The following is a 19,103-nucleotide window of genomic DNA, read 5'->3' as shown; positions in this document are numbered from 1 at the left end:
CTTTTTATGGCTGAGTAATATTCCATTGTATATATGTGCCACACCTTCTTTATCCCTTCATCTGTCAATGGGCATTTAGGTTGCTTCCATGTCCTAGCTATTGTAAATAGAGCTGCAATGAACATTGTGGTACTTGACTCTTGCAAAGCTAGTTTTTAACTCAGGGCTGTACAACTCCAGAACTCCTGCCTTTTCCACTAAGCTATACTGTCTCAAGGAAAACCATTTTCATGGAGTAACTGGCTGATACGGAATGACTACAGATATGTCTCAAAGACAGAAAGACCCAGGATGGAGAGGGCCATGAACTCTATTACTGATATCATTAACACTACTATTAATTGTTAACATAACATGTTCAGCATTTATACTGTATGGCTCAGATGTGCAGAAATAAAACTTATTTCTTCTGCAACTAAACCCAACTGATCACAGCTCCCTTTCCCCCCTCCTTTTATTTCTGGGTGAAAAGTTATTCTCTTTACAACTGAATGCAATGCCTGATCCTGCGTTTTCTTCTGTTATATAGGACATTTGGGGGCAATTGGTAAAACCTGAAGTAAGTGTATAGCTTAGATAATAGTACCATATGATGTTAATTCCCCAATTTTAATAATTTTACGTGTGGTTATGTAGGAGAATGTCCTTGTTTTTAGGAAATACACATTGAGGTATTCAGGGGTAAAGAGGCATCATGTCTGCAACTTTTAAATATTTCAGAAAAAATACACATGCATTTCAGAAAAAAAAAAACGCACAGAAGAATAAAACAAATGTGGTAAAATGTTAACATTTGGAGAATTTGGATGAAAGGTATCTTGGAATTCTTTGCACTATTCTTGTAACTTTTCTGTAAATCTGAAATGTTGTCAAAGCATTGTTGTCAAAGGGTTCAGTCTCTGGTCAGGGAACTCAGATCCTTCAAGTTGCATGGTGCAGCCAAAAAAAAAAAAAAGTAAAAAATTTACTCTCCTTTGGAAAAATAATCAAATCAGGATCCAAATTCTCTATTAGGATTTCTCCGTCTCGTGGTGGTGCCCGCCTCCCACCCCTCAGGATGACATCTGGTGGCAGAGGAGCCTTCCATGACATCCATGGCCTTGGGCCTAGGCTTCTGGGCTCGATGGCCCTGCTGGCTGCCTTGTCTTCTTGGGTCTTTGGCATCAGCTTCCCTCTGCATCACTTCTCTGCTGGTGTAACTGGTTTAGCCTGGCTTTGGGCCTGAGCATGACTCTGCAGTCACGGCCTCGGGTGTCAAGCCTATGCCCTCCAGCCCTCCTCATCCTGACCCCAAACCTCTCACCATCAGGCCTTATCAGTGCTTGGATCTGCCTCCACTGGAAAATTTTGACGCTTACCATGACCCACAAAGGCCTTGGGGGAATCAGGTTGTTGCGTGACTCTGTCCCATCAGGAAGACAGAAATCATACGGGTTGGTTTTTTTTTTTTTTTTTGTGGTACATGGGCCTCTCACTGTTGTGGCCTCTCCCGTTGCGGAGCCGGACGCGCAGGCTCAGTGGCCATGGCTCACGGGCCCAGCCGCTCCCGCGGCACGTGGGATCCTCCCGGACCGGGGCACGAACCCGTGTCCACTGCATCGGCAGGTGGATTCTCAACCACTGCGCCACCAGGGAAGCCCACACGGGTTGTTTTAAGGGAGAGAATTTAATATAAGGAATTGGTTAGGTCGTATTTGACAAGTAGTAAAGCAGACAGTGAGATATCAGAGGTAGTAACTGCAGGAAACAGATACCACCCTTAGGGATGGGAGGACAAGGGAATAATTGGAGGTTATTAGAACCTGGAAATGGGGACCCAGAGCCCTGAGGAGGGCACGCCTGGGGTTGGTGCTGATATACCTGAGGGGCCATGATGAGGCTGGTTCTGGGAATGTGGAAAAAACTTGGAAATTGGAACCAGTTGTTACTGGGACCAATTGCTTCTGCCAGAGCGAATGGCTATTGTGAGGTGATGCTGCCAGGAAGGAACAGCAAGCAGAAAGCATGAAGTCCTTTCTTCCTGATCCAGTCTTGCACTCTCTAGTGCCCCCTATGGACAGAGCCATGGAAACAGCTGGCACAGTGCCAGCCCCAGCATCCCAAGACAATATAGAAGGGTGCGTTTGGGGCTTAATGACTGGCCCTGGGAGAGGAGTGGGATGTGGGCTGGAGCTGGGCAGAGGGAATGTGAGATTCTCTCTCCCTAAATAAGCCCACAGCCATTGCATCTCCATTACGGCTTCCCCCACAGGGCCCTCTGTGAGGAGGGGTCTTCTCTACTACTGTGAGGAAGAGAGGCACAGCCCCTTTGCTCTGGGGTCGTCTGTCTCAGGGGTCCCCAACCCCTGGGCCGCGGACCGACACCGGGCTGCACAGCAGGAACAAGGAACCAGGATGCACAGCAGGAGGCAAGCGGCGGGCTAAGGAGAGAAGCTTCATCTACCACTCCCCATCGCTCCCCATTACTGGCATTACCGCCTGAACCATCACTCACATTACTACATGAACCATCCCCCTACCCCCCAGTCCGTGGAAAAATTGTCTTCCCCAAAACTGGTCCCTGGTCCCAAAACCGTTGGGGACCGCTGTTATCTGTTTCTGCTGGACGTGCACCCTGGGCAGAAGGTTCAGGGGGCAGTTCCAAGACTTGAATCCCCTGCTCTTGTTCTTATTTCTCTCAGTTTCTCCATCCAGCTAGGAAGAGTTCCTCATCTGATACGAGACACTGCCTGCTCTATGACTTCAGTAAAACTTTTATTCTCTGGGTTGCCCAAGTTTTATTTAAAGTTTTATGCTAAAGTTTGTTCAAAGAGAAGGTTTTAGAATTCTGGAAAAAAAAATTTCTCTCTTGTACATGTTGACTCTTGCAATTGAATGCCTGGCCCTTCAAAACAATTTTGCTTTGGACTCTTTTAAGAGTCCAGTTTGATATTCAGTGCTGAACAATGACTTCTTTCTCCGACGCTGTTCTCCACCGTCCCCTCAACAATGAGGCCATTAAACAGCAAGAAACATTTCTCAGTTTAGAAACCCCAAATATTATCCTGCTCCAATAACATGAACTGAGTACTGACTATGTGCTTGGCGCCATGCTAAGTTCAGCAGCCGTCATCACATTTGTCCTCTCAACAGCCCTGTGAACAAAGTGCAAAGGTCTCTGTGACTTCAAAGCCTGAGCTTTTCCCCACTGTGCTACATCGTTTTCTGGGGCCAGTTCTATCCTTTCACCTTTTGGAAAACTGAGGGCTAAGTCGGGGCGAGGCAAACTAGTAATGAATACAAGTTCTGGAACAGTCTAGCACTGGGCAGGTCCCTGAGCCTACTTTACATAACGTAGGGATGCTGTAAGGATTTGAGATAAGGGATGGGAAGTTTCTGGCACAGTACCTGGACAATAATAGATATTTGATCAATGGTAATGCTATTAATAATAATAATGATAATAATAAATGTTTATTGGCCAGTTACTCGGGCAAGCACATGGGTAAGCACTTTACTTGTGTTAATTATTTTAGTTTCCACAATCTCCATCCATTCATGCTAGGATATTCTGCCTCCTCCCACCCAGCCCCACTGGGAAAACTCACAGTTTCTGTCTTGTACATGCTGGACCCCCCCCCCCCGGTCACAGCTCTGAGCGTGAATAATGCCAGCCCACAAGAGGACCACCACTGCACTCGGTGTGCATCCATCGGGATGGTTGGAACCATCTACACAGCCTATAGCTTTTAGCTAGTATTGTGGTTTTCTTTCCTTCAGCTATTTGAGTGTTATGTAAGCTGCAGTTCCCAATCCTTGCATGAACACTTTTGCTTGTTTGAGAAGTTCTGAAGGCTTTGTGATTTTAGCCTTCTCCTTGTTATTATTATTATTATTTTTTGCGGTACGCGGGCCTCTCGCTGTTGTGGCCTCTCCCGTTGCGGAGCACAGGCTCCGGACGCGCAGGCTCAGCGGCCATGGCTCACAGGCCCAGCCGCTCCGCGGCACGTGGGATCTTCCCAGACCAGGGCACGAACCCACGTCCCCTGCATTGGCAGGCGGACTCTCAACCACTGTGCCACCAGGGAAGCTCTCCTTGTTATTTTTTTATAGTATTATTTGGAAAGTATTTTAGATTTACAGGAGAGTTGTAAGTGGTACAGAGAGTTCACCCACTTCCCTTAATGTTACACAAAGTTTCAGTTTCATAACCAGGGCACATTCATCAAAACTAAGAAACTGACACTGGCACAACACTATTAATTACTGACTTTATTTGGATTTCACCAGTTTTTCCACTCACGTCGGTCTTCCGTTCCAGGATCCCACATAGGATCCTGCATCACGTGTAGTTATGTTTCTTTACTCTCCGCCATTCTGTGACAGTTTCTCAGTCTTTCCCTGTTTTTTCATGACCTTGACTTTTGAAGGGCACTTGTCAGGTATTGTGTAGAATGTCCCTGAGGCTTTGTCATGTGTTTCTCATGATTAGACTGGGATTATGGATTTGGGGGAAGAATACCCCAGAGGTGAGATGGCCTTCTCCTCACACCATATCTGGAGACATGTGATACCAACATGCCTTCCTTGCTGTTAATCACATGGTTAAGGTAACGTCTGCCAGGTTTCTCCACTGTAAAATGACTCTTTCTCCACTTTCCGTCCTTTAGAAGCGAGTCACTAAGTCCAGTCCGAGGGGAAGAGAATTAAGCTCCGCTTCCCGGAGGGAGGAATATCAAAGAATTTGTGGACGTCTGTTAAAACGACCATGGTAACTAGTATTTTGAAGAAGGTACTTTGAGGCTAGGGAAATATTCTATTTCTCCTTAAAATTTTACCCACTCTTTTAGCATTCATCAGTGGGTCCTGCCTGCAACAAGTATTAGTGTGCTATAGAAGAACAGTTCTTAGCATAAAGAATACCATGGTGTCCATTGTTTAGAAAATCCATAATGTCAGTAAGCTATTGTGAAATCAGGTTTTGTACTGTATAAACCACAGTAAAATCTCCATGGTCTAGATGGATTTAAACCTTATTGTATTCAGGGCTGATTCAGAGCTGGGACCCACCACTGCAGTCACCTTGGCTCTGAATTTTTAAAATCCTTTTGCCCTCATTGGTAAATAGTTATTGCCTCCACCCTGCTCCAAGTCCCACCCCTTCTCAAGTCTTTGGAAACCTCTCCTCATGTCTCCTCATGTCTCTTTAAAAAAAGAACAAAAAAAACACAAAACTCTCCAGACATTTCGGTTATGAGTACATTCAAAATTTTGTTATAATCTTGTTGCAAGGGAAAAAGTCTTTAGCAGGCCAATTCAAAGATTCACTCCTGGAAGGGACATTTTATGGGAAAAGAGAATGACTGGAATAATTATTGTTAGATTGGCAAGAAAAAGAGAATATTGTCTGGTTGTCTGTAAGGTGGGAGCATGGGCTCTGGAAATGGGTTTGGGGGCAATTTTGCTTATTTGACACTATCCAGCAACTGAAGTGTTAATATTGGGCACAGGACTGCAGCTCTCCTCCCCTTTCTCTCCCTGCTTGGGGCTAGACAGCTTGCATTCTGAAGGTCAGCCCTGTGCTGAGCTGGTTGTTAAATACTTTGACTAGCACCCAAGTTTTGTGTATATACACAGGACATATTAAATAATCAGTCTACAGTTTGGTTCAGGTATAGTTAATTCAGTTCAGAGAAAGCAGGCTTGAGAGCTTTCAAAACCCCAAAAGAGCTGGTTTTGAAAACCAATATTGAATACAAATTCTGGAACAGTCTAGCATCAGGCAAGTCACCGAACCTCACTTTATATAAAGTAGGGGTGTTATAAGGATTTGAGATAATGGAGGGGAAGTTTTTAGTCCAGTGCCTAGAAAATAATAGGTATTTGATAAATGGTAATACTATTGATAATAATGATAAACATTTATTGACCAGTTACTATGTCAGGCACAGAACTCAACACTTCACGTGAATTAATTTTAATCCCTAAAATAACAGTGAGTTAGGTGCCTTTAGTATCATCCCCACTTTATAGATGATGAAATTGAAGCTCAGAGAATTCAAGTAACACATTTTAAGTTCACACAGATAGAATGTTGGTGGAGCTGAGACTCAAACACAGGCAGCCTGACATCAACACCTCTGTGATAAACATGCGGGACACGGGTGCCCACTAAGCCCTTGTGATAACTCTGAAGCCTTCCAGAAATCTACAGCCCACAGGGAGGGAGCTCTTGCTATAGACCAGAGAGAGACCTCTGGCTTCTTACGAAACACTTCTGACATCAGCAGGCTTTGGTACTTATTTTGATAACTTTATAGCAAGAGGAAGACAGATAAAAAGATACAGAGATTCACGCAGTTACCCAGAAACAAACACTGAATGTCTTATGATACTTGGCAGGTAGAGTGCAACAGTTCAGAAACAGTCACGGACAGCGCTTCTTCCCAAAATACAACCTCAGGGTGCCCAATCGAGATTTACGGACCAGTCAGCCACTTTCTCAGATTTCACAAAACTTTCTAAAAGTCTGAAGGTAACGAACCAAGGGCACAAAGTAAAAACCAGGCGTCTCTTGAATAAAAAATAAAACTAGGAGTGACCTGCTGAGAACATTTTTTTTTCTGCTTTAGCATAAAAGGTGCCAAAAATTCTTTCTTGTTTCTCTTCCGAAGGGTGAGGTGGGATGTGAGGTATTTCCTCCACGACCCACCCCTACTCTACTCCCACAGGTGAACTGCTTTCAGGTTCTAAGTTCTGGCCCTGCTTTGGGGCAATTCAAGATCTATTGTTCAAAAGGAGTTTTCTGAATCTTTGGGGTCTGGGATCGAGAATGAAAGTGGTTGATTCAGACAGTGGATGACCAGGGACACTAAGAGGCACAGCCGGAGAGGTGATGGGGCTGGCCTGATGCAGGGGGAGTGATGCCCACAGACTCTCAGTGCTTGGAGCAGGACTGGGAGCCACTAACGGAGAGGGAGTGCAATGTGAGTACCGTATCCAGGAGCAGTGCTGCCTGGCAGGAATATGCTGGCATCACACGACTGCCTTTGTACTTTAAGACTCTCGTCCCGGGCTTCCCTGGTGGCGCAGGGGTTGAGAGTCCGCCTGCCGATGCAGGGGACACGGGTTCGTGCCCCGATCCGGGAAGATCCCACGTGCCGCGGAGCGGCTAGGCCCGTGAGCCATGGCCGCTGAGCCTGCGCGTCCGGAGCCTGTGCTCCGCAACGGGAGAGGCCCGTGTACCGCAAAAAAAAAAAAAAAAAAGACTCTCGTCCCCATCTTGGGAGTGAAAGTCAAGCAGGTCTTCTCTTGGATCTTAGAAGCCCTAGCTGTTTTTGAATGATTCAAAGAGGTCAGGGTGGTGGGAGAGGGGAAGCACTGTCCACAAAGGGTGATCTTAGACTCTGCTAATCTAGCCAGGGGATACTCAAGACAATTTAATTCAATTTGGATAAAAAATTTTAAAACACCCCACAAGTTCTTTCCCAGTTACAGAAGGATCACAATGGCCTCCTGCCACGTGGGGACTTGGCAAGACTCAGCACTCCTGGTCACCAAGTTTTTCTTGTCCCCATCACCCATTGGGCTTAATTCACCGGGAACCCACAAAGCCCCTTTGTGTGTGGTGAGCCGGAGCCCAGGCAGTTGGAAGGGCCTGGGCTGGCACTGTCCTCAGAGTTAGCAGAGAGAGGTAACTCTACTGATGAGGCTGGAGCCAGGAAAAATAGAAGGTCTAGGAGGAAAAATAACCTGCCACCAAAAAGCTCCAGTCTTGTGGAAGAGCAGTATCACACTGGACGATCACTCCTGGGACACAATGGGACTTTCATTATTCATTGTGTTTCAAGACAAAAGATCTTTCTGTTCAGGTTCATGCTGAGCCATTTTTAAATTACCTGGAGATGGAAACCTGTTTTGAGAGAACAGCCTCTATTGGCAACTTGCATCCACTCTTGAGAAGAGCCTCGCACTTTAGCCAAGACCCCAAAAGCCGATCCAAGTACATCACAAAGCCTCAGTGAGTAAAGTCAATTTCACTGAAGATTTCGTTGAAGGTGGAAGACAGGGTTGCACTGACACCACAGAGCAAATCGCGGTGAAAATGCTGAGTAGATTCCTCTGTCCTCTCCTCCTGCCCCAGAATTTCCTTCCTGACTGCTGGCCCCCATCTCCTCTTGCCCCCTCGCCCCGGGCTGCACTCAACACTCTCATCCATGTCTTCCCACTGGCCTCCCTCCTGCGGGCAGAGCAAAGTGGAGACCACCTGGCTCGTCCCACTTCATGAGCATCACCCCTCCCTCCAAACAGACGACCCTCTTTAGGAGCCTTGGAGTCTACTGTCTTGGTTTGGGCTGCGGCAGATGTAAAGAAAGAATTTTTCCCTTTCAAGGAGATTTTTCCTATTCCCTTTTTTAGACATTATAAACACAAATGTCACTCCTCCCCCCAAAGCATCACACATGAACTCAGAGTCTAGAATTTGAAGGCAGAAGAAAATGGCAAAAGAGGCAAGGTTGGAGAATTAATTGATAACCTCTTGCCTAGTGGGACCTGGCAGGCATGCACAGGACCTCCACCAGCATGCAGCAGGATTCTTAGGTGGGCCCGGCTCCTGGCTTCCGTCTGGTGACCTAGGTTCAGCCTCATTCAGCTGTGTCCCAGGACCGGCTCCTATTTGCTGGACGAATGCTCTTGGGCACACCACCCCGCTTCTCTGCCTCAGTTTCCTCATGTGTAAAAGGGGGCAATAATCCCTTTCCTGTCTACTTCTCAAGGTTGTGGTGAGGGTCAGATAAGTTAATGGACGTGAAGGCACCAAGGAAGTGTAAAGAAATCAAATCCTTACCTGAGCTCTTGATACCACTAGCCTTGGCAAAATTGTGGGGAATGGGCTTCCCTGGTGGCGCTGTGGTTGAGAGTACGCCTGCCGATGCAGGGGACTCGGGTTCGTGCCCCGGTCTGGGAAGATCACACATGCCACGGAGCGGCTGGGCCCGTGAGCCATGGCCGCTGAGCCTGTGCGTCCGGAGCCTGTGCTCTGCAATGCGAGAGGCCACAGCGGTGAGAAGCCCGTGTACCGCAAAAAAAAAAAAAAAATTGTGGGGAGGGTAAATAGCCTTTGGAGGTTACCACTTTCCCCTCCTCCCCTTACTGAGTCGTTTTCCTTTACCTCGCTCAGGTTCTCCTCCTTTCCATCTGCCCTCCTCTCCCCCTTTATCCAGATCCTCTCTGGGTAAAGGATCAGCTGTCAGCCGTTTACACCTGAATGTGAATCTCAACGCACATTCATCCACTGAGGAGCCTGTGGGCTTTAACCCTGGTCTCTGAGTGTGATGCGAGAGGCTTTATGGCAGTTGGTCCTCATGCTCCAGTGGGCACCAGATGGCAGATTCCAGGACCAGGCCCTGCGATTCTGGGTCTGCAAGGCCTAGAAATCTGCCTTTCATGTGAGCAATACAGGTGATTCTGATTCAGGGGCTGTGCTCATGGAACATAGAAGAACACTGATTACTAGAGTTGGGGACTTTAGGAGGAGATAGCGGAGGTGTGTTGGAGTGGGCAGGGGATCCCACTGAACTCCTGCCAAGGCAGAGGCCCCAGGCTTCCCAGGGCAGGTCTCCTTTGGGCATCAGAGAAAGCCATCCATGTGTCAAGAAGAATGACAATCGCCGCTATTGTTAAAATTGCCGCCGCTATTTTTTATCCCAGCCATTCTTCCCTAAAACCTGGGAGGGCAGGTGATACAGTGCCTAGTACTGGGGGACAAAGTTGAGGCCTCCAGAAGCTGAGTGATTGGTCTCAGGCCCCCCTCCTTTACAACCCCCCACCCCCGCATGATTGACCCCGGGGTGCTGCCCCCAGGCCAGTGTAGTACCTGTATTTTGCATTGCTGATCATGGGCCCAGAGCTGTTGGATGACTCCTCCTGGGTCCCCACTTCACCTCAGCTGTCCCGGTCTGGTCAGGCATGTGGTCGGAAGTGGCGGGGGTCCTTTCTGAACCTCATTTCCCTCTTCTAATCCTCATTGAATCATGTAATATCTACTTCCTAAATATCTCTGGAACCCACCTCCTCCTCCCCTTTCCCACCCACCACCCAAGTTCTGGTCCAGAGGCCAGCTGTGCTCTCACGGGTCCACTGTGGTGGTGTAGTAGACACCAGATAGGGTGCCTTCCTGGCTGCTGTTGCCCCGTATTGGGCAGCACAGCTGACAGCATGACTTCGTTTGCCACGTCATCTCATGTGTTCCTGTCCCCGGAATAAATGATTGGTGCAGCGGTGGGCCCCTGACCCAGGGTGGACCATGCAGGGTCCTTCACAAAGAAGGGAGTGGTCCCTCTTCAGTGGTGGGCACCAGGGTGAGGGGCAGTCTCCCAGCAGCTGGTGGCCATTTCCCCACAACCTGGCCAGGAGAACCAGTCAGGAGGCTGAGGGGAGCAGGTGTGTCCAGGAGGGGGTGAGGACTGAGAACTGACCACTGGCCTTGCCCATGTGGCGGTCACTGACAGCCAGACAAGCGTATTTCAGTGGATGGATGCAGAAGCCTGCTGGGAGGGGGCTCGAGAGAGCAGGAGGGGAGGAACTAGAGATAGCCAGTGTAGATCACTCTGTGGACCTAAAGGGCAGATCGGCCCCAAAAAGGGGACTCCATAAAGAAGTGGGATGAAGAATGGTTGGTCAGGCCTTCCCTGGTGGCGCAGTGGTTGAGAGTCTGCCTGCCGATACAGGGGACGTGGGTTCGTGCCCCGGTCCAGGAAGATCCCACATGCCGCGGAGCGGCTGGGCCCGTGAGCCATGGCCGCTGAGCCTGCGCGTCCGGAGCCTGTGCTCCGCAACGGGAGAGCCCACAACAGTGAGAGGCCGGCGTACCGCAAATAAAAAAAAAAAAAGAATGGTTGGTCGCCTTGTTGAAGATGAGAGAAACAATAGCTTGTTTGTATGCTTATGAGAATGTCCCAGTCAAGGGGGGAAATTAGATGCTCTGGAGAGAGAGGGGGATTACTGAGGGATGACCCTGTGTTGGTGACAAGGTGGGGTCTGAAGTGAACACAGGGAGTGGCTTGACTTTGTGGGAGCTCAGTTTCATCCCAGAAGGAGGGAAGGCTAAGATTACGAGCAGAGATGCAGGCGGGGGTGATATGCTGGTGTGGTCAGGCTCTTCTGTTAGCTTTTGTGTTCACAGTGAACTAGGCGAGGAGACTGAGGTTTGAGTAGAAGTAGGAAGTAGTCAGCTGGGTGAGTGGCTGATCTAGGGACACATGGAGGCATTGCCAGGCACACCAGGACACACCTGGGGTGAGCGAACATGAATGAAAGTGAGACGGGTCAGCGTGGGTGAGTCCAGCCTCACGTCCTTCTGTCTCCTTTTTGGCTTTTCCAGAAGGGCCCCATCCTCTGGGGAGGCAGAAGAGGAAGCCCTCCGTGCAGGTGCACCTACAGCAGGTGGATGCCCAGGTAAAATCACCTTGGCCTCCCTCAGCACCCTCAGTGGGCCCTGCTGGCCTGGGCTGCAGACCCTCTCCCTCCTCCTGCCCCTCCCCTATCCTGTGTCACACCCTCAGTCTGAGCCAAGTGTCATCTCCAGGGGTGGATTTTGGGTCCCTGACAGTGAAACAGGCTGCCTTGGGAGGAAGCCCAGAGGGGGTGAGCAGGGAGGGACAAATTTTGGAATGGGGAGGAGCTGCGTTAGCTGACCTTGGAGTCTGAAGATGTGTGTTTCGTTCCAGGCTCAGACACTCTCCCTGGACATCTGTCAAGTTCGTTCACGACTCTGAACCTCAGTTTCCTCATCTGTAAGATGGCGACAGCGACAGGGCTTAGCACATGGGCTGCTGCAGGGATTCAGGGGGCTCACACTCCCCAAGTGCTTGGCATGGTGCACTGTCATAGCGGTGGCTGTTTCTTCCCAACCCTATGAAATTTCAGTCTGAAATAAATGGCCAGTGTAGGAAAGAAGGAACGTTGATCAGAGATGGGATGTGTGCTGGTGGAGCAAGGAGAGAAGATGGGACTAGAGAGGTGGGCTGTCTTCTTGCTGCCTCTCCCCTAAGCAGCGGGCTCTCAGCATGGGTCAGGTCTGTGCGGACCCCGTTCTGCTGCTTGGCTGAGAAGCTCAGCCTCTCTGCAGAGTCCTCCAGTGGCCACCATCTTCCCAGCATCCTAACCTGTGCAGACACTCTGCAGTTTCCAAAGTGCTTTTACATAGAGTCTCCTTGGATCCACCCAACCATTCCTTCCTGTGCTGGGGGGTATTATTTGTCCCATCTTTCTGATAAGGAAATTGAGGCTGGGAGAGACCACAGAGCTGGGACTTAGCTCAGGTCTTCTGCTCCTGATCCAATCGATGCTCTTCCCGAAGCCAAGCTGCTGATGCTGCTTTGGATAAACTAGACCCTTCAGCAAATGCACTGAGTGTGGACAAGTGTTGCTCTCTGAGCCCCACCTGCAGGTGAAGATGGTCCTGGATGTTCTCTGGAGCACCTCCCTCTCCCATTTTTTTTTTTTTTTTTTTTTTTGCGGTACGCGGGCCTCTCACTGCTGTGGCCTCTCCCGTTGCGGAGCACAGGCTCCGGACGCGCAGGCTCAGCGGCCATGGCTCACGGGCCCAGCTGCTCCGCGGCATGTGGGATCTTCTTGGACCGGGGCACGAACCCGTGTCCCCTGCGTCAGCAGGCGGACTCTCAACCACTGCGCCACCAGGGAAGCCCCCTCCCCCATTTTTTTAAGATGCTGGGTGTGGCTCTCCCAGGGCCAGGACAATGCTCCAGGCTGGCTAAGCTCAGGACTCCACGTTCCCACCCCACTGGCCAGGTCCCCTTCCCAGACAGCAGGCAAACAAGCCTCTACTAATTCTGGGTCATGGCTAGAAGAATGACCCTTTGTTGGGCACGTGCCCCTCTCTTCTCTGTGTCCTTGCCCACAGGAGAGGCATTCAGGTAGGAAGCAGCCTGGCCACAGCTCCTACCCCAGGGACCCTAGAGGGAAGCAAGGGACAGAATCCCACCCCAGCCCCCGGGGGAGGCCTCCACATCCTGCCCTCTCTCCTCTCTGTCATTTCACAGGCTCTCTGCACACTCTCCCATCACCCTGGTCACCCTGGTCACCCTGCCCTTACTCAGGGGAGGTCCAGTTCCAGATCTCTCAGTGTTAAAATCCTCCCCACCTTTCCAGGCCCTGCTTGACTACCAGCTACTCTGTGAATCCCCCTTAGAACGGGAGCTTGTCAAGAGAAAGAAATGTGGCTTGTCAATATCTGTACCCCTGTGCCTCACCTAGAACTTGGTCCAGAAGAGACAACTCAGAGTCTCAGTCACCCGGCCTGAAACCTGACCAACCCAATACCTGGTTGGTCACAAGTTCTGTTGATTCTTCTTAAAAAGTCACCCAAACTCCTTAGCCTGGGCTTCACAGCCCTCCTCTGTGTGGAGTCAACCTACCTAGCCACCTCCTGCATGGCCCCTCCTTCTCCTGGCCCGGACTCTCTGCTGTTTATTCATCCTCCTGCTTTAACCCTGTTTACTGAGCATATACTATGTGCTGCCATTGCTCTAGCAACTGGGGATGCTCCAGGAAATGAGGCAGACAGAGTTCTCTCCCTCAGGGATCTTACAGTCTCTTTAGGGTACACAGCCAATAACGAGAGCTAGGTGACTAAATTATGTAGTATCAAAGAGTGTGATAAGAGCTCTGAAGAAAATCTCACAAGTTAAGGGGATGTGTGTGTGTAACAGGGGGGCTGCCACCGAGGTGAAATGGGGCCGGTGACGGAATCTGTGGGACTTGAGGTCACAGAGGAAAGGCCATAGTGAAGAGCTGACATCTGCAGAGTGTTATGGGAAGCTACTGTGTCATGCTCATTCCTGACCCCAGGCTTTGTCCCATGGGTCTTGTGCCTGACATGCCCTCCCAGAGCCTCTCCAGCTATCTGTCACACTTGGATTTCAGGACCCAGTGCTAATCTCGTCATCATTCTGAAGTCTTCTTTGTTTCCTCCAGCCCGCAATCATCTCTTCTTCCAAATTCCTAAGACGGTACCTCTGGGCTTGAGGCTTAATTGTCTAGACTGTTCAAGTTCAGATTCTCAAACAACTACTCAGCACTGGCTCTGTGCCTGGCTCCATGCAGGTACTGCATGTGGATGATTCATCCAACCCTCACCAACTCCCTGTGAGGTTCATATTATGCCCATGTTTTACAGATAGGTAGACTGAGTCTCAGAGAGGTTCAGCAACTTATCTGTGGCCTGACATTGAAGGAGTGGGGGGGGGCAGGGTTTGAATGGATAGCTTCTGACTCCCTGAGTCCAAATCCATTCTTACTGGCCCAGAGCCACTTCTCCTTTGAGGTGCTTCGTGATGGTAATCAGGGGTGTCCATGCCTGCCCCTGATCTCCTTCCCCATCTTCTCTTCCCCAGAGACCATCTCCTCCCAGGGACCATCGGGGTGGGCACCCTGCCCTTCTCTGCATTCCTTGCCACTCACAGAGTAATGAGCACCCCACAGGTGACAGCCTGGGACAGGGGCATCGAAGGGTGGGCACTGCCCCCTACACCTCTCTCCCCTCCTATGATGGTTTCCTGCCATGAGAGTCAGGCAAAGACCTCGCTCTAACCAACACCCTCACCCCAGTACCACTCAGTCGTATAGCAGAACCAGGGCCCAGGGCTTTGGAAAAGTTGCCACATCCTAGGGTCGTATTATTGTAAATACAACTGTTTCTCCCAGGCATGTGGCATGATGGTGTGGGAAAAGCCATAAAGGCCTTTGTTACAGTAACTCTTCACTGGCACCAACCAGCCTTAAACTTTTCCTTTTTGTTTAAATTTGGGATGTCAGTGATAATAGTAAACAACAATAATAGCCACTTTATCAAGGACGTGCAAAGTGAGAGGAAGCTGCTCGGCATTTTGTGTACATTATCTCACTGATTCCTTGTAACAACCCTAGGATGCAGATGTGATTACTATTCCCATTTTACAGACTCAGAAACTGAGTCTCAGACAGGTGAAGAAACTCACCTGAGGTCGCAGAACTGATAAATGCTGCAATTCAAACCCCAGCCCCAACCCTGGTCTGGTGGATCTCAAAGTCCTTGATCTCAGCCTCTGCAACCCAAGTCTGACTCCGGGTTTTGGGAGCCCCATCCCAGGCACTGGACAGGTGAGGAAGGCGTAGTTACTGGGGCTCCTAGAGAGGAGCACTGCAACCAGGGACGCTCAGGGCACTGCAAAGACACTGGTCTTGGTGTCAGGCAGCTCCTGGCTCTGCTTCCCCCCAGCTGTGTGTCCTTGCTTACATTGCTTACCCTCTCTGTGCCTTCATTTCCTCAGCTGTGAAATGGGATGATAATAAGTCCTCCCCACGTGCTGTGAGAAGGAAGTGTGAGGTCTGTGAACATGTTTGGAGGCTGTGAAGCACCACACTCAGGGTATAGTTACCCATTCCCCAGCCATCTAGGATGAGTGGACAGCGGGAGAATGAGGAGCAGCACCAGGGAGCGGGGAGAGGAAAGAGCTGGATCAGGCTTTCTCTGAGCAGACAGAGGCAGGTGAATGTCTTGCTCAGCCAACCTCACATGACAAGAGGAACCTGCTAACTAGGTCACCTTGCAGTGGGAAAGAACTATTCCAGGATCTGCCTGCCGCCTCCCAGAGCAGGAGCTGGGGAGCTGGGGAGCTGGGCTATTTCAGGGGTAGTGCAGAAAGTTCACCCAACAGCTTCATCTTGGCTCCTGGCTCTGCCTTTGTGCCTTGGGCCTTGAGAGGCCAGGTAGCTCTGGTGGGCCTGGTGCTGGCACCCCCTGGGCCAGGCAGCTGCAACCTGGGCCCATCACAGCACAATTCTCCCCACCCCCTGGAAACCACCATCCCAGGCGAAGATGGTGAATGAGGACAGCAAGACGCTAGGCTTGCCTTTCCCAGCTGCGACTCTCAGCTCTTGAATCCAACAGCCCCGTGATCCTGGGCATTTCACTTTACCCTTCTGGGCCTGGGTTTCCCACCTGGAATGCAGGGGTAATGGTGCTTATGTCGTAGGACTGTTTTGAGGGCTGCAACTAAATGAAATAATGACATAAAGCACCACGCACAGGGCCTGGCCCAGAGGAAGACAATAAGCGGTTATGGTCCCTGACTCAGCTTGCGGGGTACTCCGTGCTGCAATGGTGACCGTGACTGTGACCTGCTCAGCAGGTCTGAGAAGAAGGCTGCGTGGGGTAGGGTGGGTATGGGGGTCCCAAACGGGGTGGTTATGCTGAAGAAGTTGGGATTTTGAGGCTCTGGCTCTGGCTTGACGAGCACAGTAAAGAGAAAAACCCTTTCAGAAGGAACGTGGGCTTTGAGGTTAAAGACTGACTCGTGTGAGAATGGCTCTGCTCCGTGCAGTGTGTCTGTGCTTCAGGTGCCTTGTCTGCAAAATGGGGCCAGAAGCACTTCCGTCCTACTCTCTGGCGAAGAACACATGGGGTCACTAATGCAAAACCTTTAGCACAGTGCTTGGCACCTAGTAAGCACTGGAGAAATGCCAGCTGTTACTATTATCTCATTTAATCCTCACAGCAACCCCATGAGGAAAGTGTTATTCTCCCTATTTTATAGATGAGGAAATGGAGGCACAGAGAGGTGAAGTAAATCACCCAAGATCTCACAGTTAGGAAGAAGTCTTGCTGAATCCAGTCTGATTCTAGAATTTGCTCTTTTCACCACCATTCCCCTTGTCTGGCACGTAGCGAGCACTGGATAAAGTGCATATAGATGTGCAGATACGTACTTATGACAGGTGCCCAGTATGGCAGAGCTATGTCGTCTGCACTCGGAAATGGGCACCTGTTGCTACTGTGATCATTATTCTCATTATGATCGTTGTTCAGAACTGAATTGGAAATTATAAAGCTTGAGAGTGGCTAGTGAAGGTAGAGGGTGTTCAAAGATATTGAAAAGGCAACAATCCCATTCTCAAGGGAACTGTCAAAACTAAGGGGCAAAAATTAGATTCATAAGCAACTTCCTTCCAACATTCTCTGTAATTACAAGAAATGTAGAAAATGTATACATCAAACAGGGAGTGGTTAAGTAAATTATGTTTGATCTTTGGTAGAAAATTACACACCCATTTAAAATGATGATAACATGACTTAACATGGAAAATATTTATGCAATTACTATTAAAGGGAAAAGGCTGGATATAAAATTCTATTTCTGCTCTAATTATACCTCTATTAAAAATATTGGGCTTCCCTGGTGGTGCAGTGGTTGAGAGTCCGCCTGCCGATGCAGGGGACACGGGTTCGTTCCCCCGTCTGGGAAGATCCCACATGCTGCAGAGTGGCTGGGCCCGTGAGCCATGGCCGCTGAGCCTGCGCGTCCGGAGCCTGTGCTCCGCAACGGGAGATGCCACAACAGTGAGAGGCCCGCGTACCGCAAAAAAAAAAAAAAAAAAAAATCAACTGCATGTAGAGAAGAGCAGGGAGGAAATATGCAAACAGTCGATGTGTTAAATGCTGGAGTTCAGGGTTTCTCTTTTTGCAACTGAATTAATAATTCAACCATAATTTATTGAGCACTTAATAAGTGTCAGTCACCATGTTAAGTGTGGTTATTAGTGTGGGTTACATTAGGCTGCAGGAAGGCTTAAAGAGAAAAGAGGTTTTATCGTCTTTCAGAATATTCTGAGGGTAAGCAGTTCAAAGATGATGTGGCAGTTTCAGGGTGTCAGGGACCCTGTATCTCTCTATCTGGTAACTCTGCCATTCCAAGGAAGTTACCCTTTTCCACATGGTCCAGTAGGGCACACCACCGTGTCCACATTCCAGCCAGCAGGACCAGGATGGGGAGGGGAGGGCATGCCCCTTCCCAGGAAAGGTGTGCCTGGAAGTTGCTCACACCACCCCATTCTTATGCATCGGTCAGAACTTTGTCACTTGGTCACCCCTAGCTGCCAGGGAGATGGGACATGTCATTACTTTGGGACGCCATGAGCCTAGCCAAAACTTCTAGCTAATGTAGAAGAAGGGAGGACAGCAACCGGGGGACCTCTGCTGCAGGATGTCAAGATAAGTAAGTCAAGGCCACGGTCATTGAAGAGCCCGCTGTCAGTGAGAGAGAAACACATGTCAAGAAATGATGGCAACACACTGTGAGCAGCTCTGTGATTGAGTGATGGGATTACTGGGGACAGGATGGCCAGCACTGCCTGGCAGGATGTTAGCAGCTCCTTCTTCCATGAGGATTTTACCCCGTTTGCTCCACATGGCACGGTGTCCCCCTGTGCCAAGGTCTGATTGATCTGAGTAAGGGTGAGTCAGCACTCCTGACTCAAGCCGGGAGCACCCAGTACCTTCTGGGCGCGTGAATGGAGTGGAGACACCGGATCTGGAGTCACGGCAGCCTGTCCCCTGAGGGCAGCAGACTTCCACTGCACCCTGGACCCACCCTTCCTATTGATCGTTTATTCAACTCCTTGTCCTTTCCCATCTGTGAGGTGCCTCCATAGCCTCCCAAGAAATCCACCAAACCCCATTCCACCTTTTTTTGGGGGGGGCGGCGCTTAAGGTAGCTACTTGACACCAAAATAAGCTGAACTGATTCAAGGTCAGGATGAGTTTTGCCGAGATTCAATTGAATTCAGGTGGATTCCAGGTGGATTTTCCCCCAGGTGCCATGAGACTCCAGGAGGGTCTTAGGGAGGACAAAGGGGATGGTTTTCCAGTCAGGGGGTCAGCAGTGTAAAAATTTGGAAGCCATTTATGTCTGTTAGTGGTTTATTGATTATGCAACAAAATGACCACTGAGCAGAGAAAATACTTAAGTCACTAGAGGGACCAGGGAGCTGGTAGCTGATGGTGGAACTTGAGGTGAAGAGGCTGGAGGTCCGCCATCCAAGGCAGATCTGGTTTCCGCTTTGCTGTGTGATCATTGGCACCCCAGGAAATCTCCCTGGACCAGTTTCTTCCGTCTTAAGAGAAAATCAAGAATATTTAAATAATCCACAGCCATATCTATGAAAACTCTGCACCACTATGACCTGGTTTAACCCTCGTGGTATAACCCTCAGTCTCTTGTGCCCTGACCCTCCCTCTGCAGTCAGTCTATCAGCAGCTCCCAAGAGCCCAGCCTCCACAGGTA

The sequence above is a fragment of the Monodon monoceros genome, unplaced genomic scaffold (assembly GCF_005190385.1).
Source record: "Monodon monoceros isolate NGI ecotype Baffin Bay Population unplaced genomic scaffold, NGI_Narwhal_1 Super_Scaffold_18, whole genome shotgun sequence".
Lineage (NCBI taxonomy): Eukaryota > Metazoa > Chordata > Mammalia > Artiodactyla > Monodontidae > Monodon > Monodon monoceros.
The sequence above is the reverse complement of the archived record's forward strand: the minus strand, read 5'-3'. Positions refer to the sequence as shown.